General features: G+C 34.7%; 7 non-coding genes across 7 annotated transcripts; all 7 read left to right on the forward strand.

The window, feature by feature from the left end:
* The first annotated feature begins 612 nt into the window (after positions 1-612).
* On the forward strand, positions 613-686 carry LOC114905369. Its single transcript, XR_003796203.1, has one exon. It is a non-coding gene; the product is annotated as a small nucleolar RNA SNORD113/SNORD114 family (small nucleolar RNA).
* Positions 687-2,152: 1,466 nt separating this feature from the next.
* LOC114905377 lies at positions 2,153-2,225 on the forward strand. The gene has a single exon (XR_003796208.1). It is a non-coding gene; the product is annotated as a small nucleolar RNA SNORD113/SNORD114 family (small nucleolar RNA).
* A 1,362-nt stretch (positions 2,226-3,587) lies between these two features.
* On the forward strand, positions 3,588-3,661 carry LOC114905399. Its single transcript, XR_003796227.1, has one exon. It is a non-coding gene; the product is annotated as a small nucleolar RNA SNORD113/SNORD114 family (small nucleolar RNA).
* Positions 3,662-4,567: 906 nt separating this feature from the next.
* Positions 4,568-4,638, forward strand: LOC114905348. Its single transcript, XR_003796187.1, has one exon. It is a non-coding gene; the product is annotated as a small nucleolar RNA SNORD113/SNORD114 family (small nucleolar RNA).
* Positions 4,639-5,536: 898 nt separating this feature from the next.
* On the forward strand, positions 5,537-5,611 carry LOC114905368. Its single transcript, XR_003796202.1, has one exon. It is a non-coding gene; the product is annotated as a small nucleolar RNA SNORD113/SNORD114 family (small nucleolar RNA).
* A 1,135-nt stretch (positions 5,612-6,746) lies between these two features.
* Positions 6,747-6,818, forward strand: LOC114905384. Its single transcript, XR_003796215.1, has one exon. It is a non-coding gene; the product is annotated as a small nucleolar RNA SNORD113/SNORD114 family (small nucleolar RNA).
* Positions 6,819-7,672: 854 nt separating this feature from the next.
* Positions 7,673-7,746, forward strand: LOC114905387. The gene has a single exon (XR_003796217.1). It is a non-coding gene; the product is annotated as a small nucleolar RNA SNORD113/SNORD114 family (small nucleolar RNA).
* The last annotated feature ends 1,621 nt before the right edge of the window (positions 7,747-9,367 follow it).

A 9,367-nucleotide genomic window follows, 5' to 3' on the forward strand; every position in this document is an offset into this window, starting at 1 on the left:
AATATTTAAATGCCTAAGAACATGAAATGTGGACAGCAATGATCAATGGGAATAATGCTTCAATCTTTTTCTCATCTGCTGTGCTTTATGCTCCTCAGGGTGGGTACTGAATGCTGTTCAAGGTTCTGCCATGATCCCTGTGGTCAAAAAATTTATGTTTGCATCTACATGTGCGGACCGTCGTAAGTAATAATTAAATTTCTTGTCAAGGCGACTAATGGCATTCACTATTGGGGACTTCCCTGGTGGTCCAGCGGTTAAGACTCCATGCTTTCACTGCAGGGGGCGAGGGTTCAATCCCTCATTGGGGAACTAAGATCCCACGTGTTGCGCAGCCAGAAAAAAAAATATCTGTGAAATGTAATGACAGAAGACCAACCATAGCCTGACAGTGAAGCTGGTGTTGACATGAAGCATGATGTTGATTAATTGATATATTAAACATCGAGGTCAAATAGAGAAAGAGATCTAGTCTCTGTGGGAAATAATTCTATAGACAGATCTTAGGAATTTTCAAGAGACTTCTTAGGTTTTTGTGATTTACATGAATTTATTTTGTTATTATTTGTGAATGATTGAGTTAAACAGAAGATGAAGAATAAGGGTAAATTAGGGACCAGTGATGATGACTGGCGCATATGAGTCATATACAGTGAATATTACGTGTCGGGAGCTCTGAGGTCCAACTTAAAAAGAATCTCGTACGTTCACCCTGTTTGACATGTTCCATTAGACATTTGCCACATATACGCAAGGATCTTTTTCTTGAACTTGTGGCCATAGACTTAAAAAATATTGTTATAAAAGTATCAATAGCAGAGTAAGGTTGATGTTTGATTGATTAAGAGAAAACTAAATAAATATTACTATAAATTAATAAATACCTAAATTACTATGTATGTGAATGGTAGGAAGTATGGATTAATGGCGTGAATGTCTCAATCTTTTTATTACCTTCTCTGCTTGGTACTCTTCAGAACAGATACTGGAGCTGATTTCAACTTCCACCATGATCAAGGTTACCGTACTGCCTTTGTCAGGAAAGAGACAAAGGTAGGTAACGGTCAGAGATCTTGTCTTGGTTTGGGTCTTCACTTAAGGGTGTTCATGGTATTATTAAAAATTCTTAAATCAAAAAGTTAACTATTGTCAATGATAAATATGTATGAAACATGTTGATTAATCAATGATGTGTAACACTGAGATTGAATAACAGAAGAGATATGATCCATGTGGGAAATGATTGTATAGACAGACTGTAGGATCTTGCTCTTGGTTTTTTTGTGTGTGAATTATATACTTATTTTATTATTATCAAGGGATTAATAATTATTAATAGTTTAATCAGTGCAAACACCGATGAAGAAAATGACAGCCTAATATGGAATAACATGACATCGATGACTGCTGGTGACATATGAGTAGTGGGTGATGAAGATAAGTGTCTGAGATGTTGAGACCCAATACACAACGTAATGTGTTTGATCCTTCTCTTGGAAATGATCATATAGACAACTGTCAGAAATACACAAAGGTCGTGTTCTTATGTTAGATTCATAGATTAAATGGATCATAGATAGAACCATTAGAGAAAGGTAAAAGTGAAAATGAAGCATTATTCAATCATGAACATATGTAGTGAGGCAAGATATATTATTAATAAATATTGAAAACAGCGAAGCCCTTTGAGAAATAAATGGATCAAGGGTGTTACTTCTTTGGCTTAGGATCATGTAGACATAGATAATTAACAGTCGGTTTCATTATTCTGGATCAGTTGCAAGGTTGAGGTTGTTCTCTTTGTTAATAGAAAAAATGTGTATATATAATGAAAAATTAATGAATACCTAAAAAATTGGAGTAAGTGATGTGGAAAGGAAGGACCAATGTAGATAAGGTCCTAACTTTTTTTTTTTTTATAAACTGTTCTGCTCTATACTCCTCAGAGTGAACACCCTTGAGGGATTTAACCATCTTACATGATCACAAGCTCTTTGGTTGCATCTATACATTAGAAGCACGGAGACCACTGTAAGTCAAAGTTCTCGTGTTGGTTTGGGTGGTTTGCTTAAGAGTAGTTACTGTATGATTAGTGTGAATTAATGAATTAATAAACAATTTAGAAATGAACAAAGAGAAATTGAGCCAATCCTGGACCAATGATGATGACTGATGATTTGAATCAAGGATGATAAATAATATGTGTCTGAAACTCTGAGGTGCAGCAAAAAGAAATCTAATGCATTAACTCTGTTTGTAAAGATCCTATAGATAAAAGTCAGGAATATACAAGGATCTTGTTTATTCTTTGTGTTCATTCATGCATTTTCACTTTACTGTTATAATTGGAGAAATGAAATAATCAAAAACCAAATATGTAAATAAATAAAGCTGAATGGATGAATCCTTATCCAATTATAAAAATATGTGGTCATGCGAGAAATACTGTTAATAAATTTGAAAACAGTGAAGTCCAAAGAGAAGCGAATGGTGCATAACTGTTAAATCTTTGGCTAAGAATAATACAGACAAGAGTAAGATTATTTACTGTTATCAGTGAGATTACTTACTGTAAGTCATTGCTCATTTTCTGTGTCAGGGACAAGTTTTAAGTTCACTTTTTTAAGAGAAAATGAAATAAACATACTCCAAATTAACGATTGTCTAAGTCACTAAAAATGAAATGCAGAAGCAAGGATCAATGGAGATTAGTCCTCAATATTTTATTATCTGCTCTGACCTGTACTTCTCAGAATGGATGCCCTTGAGCTGATTTAAGCATCTTCCATGGACAGGAGCCCTATGGTTGCATCTGTGTTAGGAGGATGGAGAAACAATGTGAGTAGTAGTCAGTGTTCTTGTCTTGGATTGAGCCGTATTTTCTTTTAATTATTACTTTAAAAGATATTATTTTAAAAATTAAATATAATAAAAAAGTCCAAGCATGCTAATGTCAAATACCATTGACACAAAACAATATGATTAATCCATATATGAAACACTGAGTTCAGTTAATGAAAGAGTTGGGTGTCAGGGGAAATGATTGTATAGATAAATGTTAGGGATATTCAAGACTCTTACACATAATTTTTTGTGTGATTATTTATTTATTTGGCTTTGTTGGGTCTTCGTTGCTGTGCACGGGCTTTCTCTGGTTGCGGCGAGTGGGAGCTACTCTTCATTGTGGTGCGCAGGCTTCTCGTTGCAGTGGCTTCTCTTGTTGCGGAGAACGGGCTCTAGACATGCGGCTTCAGTAGCTGTGGCAAGCGGGCCCTAGAGCGCACAGGCTTCAGTAGCTGTAGCACATGGGCTCAGTAGTTGCGGCATGAGGGCTCTAGGGTGTGCTGGCTCAGTAGTTGTGACTCGCGGGCTCTAGAGTGCAGGCTCAGTAGTTGTGGTGCATGGGCTTTGTTGCTCTGCGTCATGTGGGATCTCCCCGGACCAGGGATTGAGCCCGTGTCCCCTGCATCGGCAGGTGGTCTCTCAACCACTGGGCCACCAGGGAAGTCCCTGATTTATGTTTATTTAAATAATAGGGAATTAATTAATAAACAAATGTAGAGGACAGTAGAGAAAACTGCCTCTCCTGGACCGTTGGCCACGACTTGAGGCATAGGAGTCATATATGGTGAATACCATGTGTCTGTAACCCTGATTCCACACAACGCAAAATCTAGCCTATCTTCTGTTATAAATGACCCCATGGGTCGATGTTAGGAATATACAAACATTATATTCCTATTCTGGGTTAATAGATTTAGACGTATTATTAATAATAAATCAGCAATCTAGCCATTAAAAAATGTAAAAAAACACATAAAAAGAAGAAGGCAAAGCATTGTTCACTAGGAACATATGTGGTCAGGCAAGAAATATTATTAATAAAATAGAAAACATTCATGCCCTTTAAGCTATAAACGAATGTTTTGCCCTTTTGCTGAAAGGATCCTACAGACACTGATAAGTAAGAGTCAACATTGTTGATCTGGGTCAGTCTCAAGTTTAAGGTTTTCTTTTCTTAAGAGAAAAAATACTATGTTATGACAAATTAATGAATGCCTAAATGAGTAAATGAAATGTGGATAACAAGGATCAATGGAGATAAGGTCTGAAATTTTTTATCATCTTTTCTGCTCTGTACTCCTTAGAATGGGAGCACTTAAGCTGGTGGAAGGATTCTTCTGTGGTCCTGAGAGCTCTGGTTGCATTCACGTGTTAGGACTGTGGAGACTATGTGAGTAATAGACAAATTTTGGCCTTAGTTTCAATATTTTATTTGAAGCTATTGACTGTATTATTGCAAGTTGTGAAATATAATCAATGAAATCCAAATAGCCCAGAGTGAAATATGGGATTAATATGAAGTATTATATTGATTCATTCATAAAATGAAAAATGAGAGTAATTAATGAAAGATGTTGACACAAGAATGATTCTAAATATATATTAGAGATTTCTAAGCTCTTTGGTGGTTCCAATGAATAACCATTTTTAAAATTATGATTACCGAATTATGAATTGAGCAATAAGTAATATATAAATGAATGAGTAAAAAGAGGTATGGTATTGGATCAATGATGACTACTGGTGGCGTATGAGTCGTGTACAATGAATACGTTCTGGAACTCTGAGGTCCGATGCGAAAGAAATGTCTTTCTTCTCTTCATGCATTTTCACTCTTTATTATAATTGAAGCAATGAAAGAATCAGTAAAGAAACATGTGGACAAATGGAGAGAAAGTCTCAATCTTTATCACTTTCTGTTTAGTACTTTTCAGAATAGAAGCTCAGAGTGATTTCAGCCTCTATTGTGATCAAGGTTATCATTTTCAGGTTGGTATAGGACAGAGACCCAGGTGAGTAATGACCAATGTTCCTCTCTTGGTTTGGGTAATTTACTTAAGTGTTTTCATTGTATTCTAAAAAGTAATAAATTCAATCAACAGGTTAATAATGGCCCATTGATAAATATGACCTGAAACCTTATACTGATTAATTGATATTGTAGGGACTTCCCTGGTGGTGCAGTGGTTAGAATCTGCCTGCCAATGCAGGGGATACGGGTTCCAGCCCTTGTCCGGGAAGATGCTACATGCTGCAGAGCAGCTAAGCCCGTGTGCCACAACTACTGAGCTGTGCTCAAGAGCCCACGAGCCACAAGTACTGAGCCTGTGTACCTAGAGCCTGTGCTCCGCAACGAGAGAAGCCACCACAAGGAGAAGCCCACACACCACAACGAAGAGTAGCCCCTATTTGTCACAACTAGAGAAAGCCTGAGCGCAGCAACAAAAGACCCAACACAGCCAAAAATAAATAAATAAATAAATTTATTTTAAAAAATTGATATTGTATAACATTGATATTCATTAATGAAAGAGTTGTAATCTATTTTGGTAATGATTAGAGAGAAGTTAGGGATATTCGAGTGTCTTGTTCTTTGTCTTTTGTTAATCATATATTTATTTTATTACTATCAATGAAGTAATGATTTAATTGATACAAATATATAAATGAATGGACTAAAATTGGGCTTAAATGAACCAGTGATGAGGATTGGTAGAGGTTGAGGCACAGACGATGAATAATAAGTATCTGGAACCCTGAGGTCCAAGACAATACATACTCTATTTTCATGTTTATTTGATCCTATGGACAGATGTTAGGAATGTATAATTTTCAAGTTCTTCGATTAAGTTTTAAAATTATTACTAGATCAATGAGAGCACTATTAAAATTACATAAATAATAGATTACAAAGAAAGGATAAATTATGTTCTCATTATTAACATCTATGATGAGACAAGAAATATTAATAAAACTTTCCAGCACTGATGACCATTATGAAATAGATGGAGCAAGGGTGTCATCACTTTTTCCAGATACCAGATAGACTTGAACAATTAGGAGTCAATTTTATTGTTCTGAGTCAGTCTTAAGTATGAGCTTGTTCTTTCTGTTAAGAGAAAACAATTTCTACATTAAGAAAATGTTATAAATTCCTAAATGACTGGGTAAAATAAATGTAGAATGCAAGAGTCAATGGAGATAAATTTTCTTTTTTTCTCATTGGCTGTGCTTCATATTGTTCAAAATGGACACATTCGCGCTGATGAAGCATTATTCCGTGGGGATGCACCTTATGATTGCATCTCTGTGTTAGAAGCACAGAGACCAATGTGAGTAATAGTCAAATTTCTCGTCTTAGTTTCAGTGATTTTTTTTCCCCTGTGTATTCAGTGTATTACTTGAAACTTCCATATAGAGTAGCAGAAGGCCAGTGTAGCTCAGTGATAAATATAGACCTTCATTATGCACTAATTGATTAATGCGTAGATGTATAATAGCATATAATTTAAAAAGAGGTACGTTGCTGTGAGAATGATCTATTTACAGTTAGTAATATCACGACTCTTCTTGGGTTTTGTGACTAATAATTTTAAAATTATTATGAGTGACTTACTGAAATAGTCAATAAACAAATAGAAATGAACAAAGAAAAGAGTAAAAAGTATTAAATTAATCAAAAACTCATAATTCAATGATAAATATAAGAAATATTCTTTTGAATAATTGATAATGGGCAGGATTGAGGTCGAAAATTGGAAGAGATGGACCCTTAATGGGAAATGATTCTGTAAACTGAGGTTAGGGGTATTGAAGGGTGTTATTCTTGGAATATTTAGTGAACCATATATGATTTTATTATTCTTCCATATAGAAATGATGGAAGAAAAGAGACTCAGTGATGGAACAGTGATGATGATTGTGACGGGAAGAGTCCTGAATGATGAAAACATGTCTGAAACTCTGAGGTCCAACCCAGACCGTAAGTAGTCTCTTCCTTCTGGTGAAACTGTTTCTATAGAGAGATGACAGGAATATAAATAGGTCACATTTTTGTGTGGATTTCATAGACAGATTTGTTATTATTAATAGATCTATAATGAACCATTTAGCAAATATAGATGAACATAAGGAAAAACAGGGTGAAGCGAGACAAAAGATACTGTTAATAAATATTGAAAACACTGATGCCCATTAAATAAATGGGTGAGGGTCACGTGTTTGGCCAAGGTTAGATAGAAAGACATGCATAAGCAAGAGTCAGTTTAATTGTTCTGCTTCAGACAAAAGACTGAGATTTTCTTTTAACAAGGTAAAAAATTTAGAGAGAAAAAGTAATAAAAACATAAATACTGAGTAACAGAAATGCCGAAAACAAAGATAGTGGTGATTAGGTCTGAATATTTTTATCATCTTCTGCGTTGCATACACCTCAGAGTGAAGTCACTAGACGTGATTTAGAATCGTCCATGGATATGAGCTATGGGTTTGCCTCTGCGAAATAGGAGATGGAGATTATTGTGAGTCATAGTAGAAGTTCTTTCCTCTATGGTTTTATTAAAGTAATTCAATGTATTTAATAAGAAATGAGGAATATAAGTAAAGAAGGAGACTGCATCTCAGTGTTGAGTATGGATATAAAATCCACTCTATGGTTTAATACATATATAGAAAACAGTGTATTAAAGAGAGATATATATTTAAGTAATAATTATTCTATATAGATGAAGGCTTTTCGTATTTTTTCTTGAATTGTGCTGCTAAAAATAATTAGTGAATTTTTTATTTAATCAAAAAAAAGATGTGTACGTAGAAAAAGGACCAATGTTGGATCGATGATGATTTCTGTTCATCAGTATGAGTGATATAAAGTGAATACTTGTCTGGAATTTTGAGGTCCGATATTACATTAATCTATTCCATTCTCAACTCAAGAAGGCATCCTATAGGCAGGAATAAATGAGGAGCTTACTTTGGTCTTGTGTTCATATTTTTCATTCTATTATTAAAATAGGAAAATGGGAGAATCTATAAATACATATGTAATTAAAAATAAAGGTGAATGATCTGTATACCTTCTTGGGAGAAATGTCTATTTAGATCGCCCATTTTTTGATTGGGTTGTTGTTATTTATTTATTATTTTTTAAATTAACGTGTATTGGAGCATGGTTGCTTTACAATGTTATGTTAGCTTCCACTGCACAACAAAATGAATCAGAGCTGCGTGAGCTGTTTGTATATTTTGGAGACTAATCCCTTGTTAGTTGCTTGGTTTGCAAATATTTTCTCCCATTCTGAGGGTTTTCTTTTCGTTTTGTTAATGGTTTCCTTTGTTGTGCAAAAGCCTTTAAGTTTAATTAGGTCCCATTTGTTTATTGCTGTTTTTATGTTCATTAGTTTAGGAGATGTATCAAAAAAGATCTTGCTGCAATTTGTGTCACAGAGGGTTCTCCCTATGTTTTCCTCTAAAAGCTTTACACTATCTGGCCTTACATTTAGGTCTTTAATCCATTTTGAGTTTATTTTTGTGTATGGTGCTAGGGTGTGTTCTAATTTCATTCTTCAACATGTAGCTGTCCAGTTTTCCCAGCACCACTTATTGAAAAGACTGTCTTTTCTCCATTGTATATGTATACTTGCCACTTTTGTCATAGATTAGGTGACCATAAATGCATGGGTTTATCTCTGGACTTTCTATCCTGTACCACTGAGCTATATTTCTCTTTCTGTGCCAGTACCATACTGTTTGATGACTATAGCTTTCTAGAAGAGTCTGAAGTCAGGGAGCCTGATTTCTCCAGATCTGTTTTTCTTTCTCCAGATTGCTTTGGCTATTCATGGTCTTTTGTATTTCCATACAAATTGTAAAGTTTCTTGTTCTAATTCTGAAAAAAAAATTGGTAATTTGATAAGGATTGCATTGAATCTGTAGGTATCTTTGGATATGTAGCCGTTTTCAGAATATTGATTCTTTCATCCAAGAATATGGTATATCTCATCGTCTGTTTGTGTCATCTTTTATTTCTTTCATCAGCATCTTATAGTTTTCTAATTACAGGTCTTTGGCTTCCTTACGAAGATTTATTCCTAGCTATTTTATTCTTTTTGATGCAACGGTAAATGTGATTGTTTCCGTAATCCCTATTTATGAACTTCCGTTGTTAGAGTATAGTAATGCAAGAGATTTCTGTGTATTAATTGTGAATCCTGCAACTTTTCCAAGTTCATTGAAGAGCTCTACTAGTTTTCCGGTATCGTATATATGATTTTATATGTATAATATAATATCATTGGCAAATAGTGACAGTTTTAAATTTCCTTTTCCAATTTGGATCACTTTTAATTCTTTTCTTCTCTGATACCAGTGGTTAGGGCTTCCAAAACTATGCTGAATTATACCCAAATAAAAAATTTAAAATATTAGGTGAGCGAAAAAAAAACCAATTTCCAATTACGGGAAATATGGGTGGAGACAATAGAGAGCTAGTGGGAAGCAGCCGCGTAGCACAGGGAGATCAGCT

This window comes from Monodon monoceros, unplaced genomic scaffold, assembly GCF_005190385.1.
Source record: "Monodon monoceros isolate NGI ecotype Baffin Bay Population unplaced genomic scaffold, NGI_Narwhal_1 Super_Scaffold_21, whole genome shotgun sequence".
NCBI lineage: Eukaryota > Metazoa > Chordata > Mammalia > Artiodactyla > Monodontidae > Monodon > Monodon monoceros.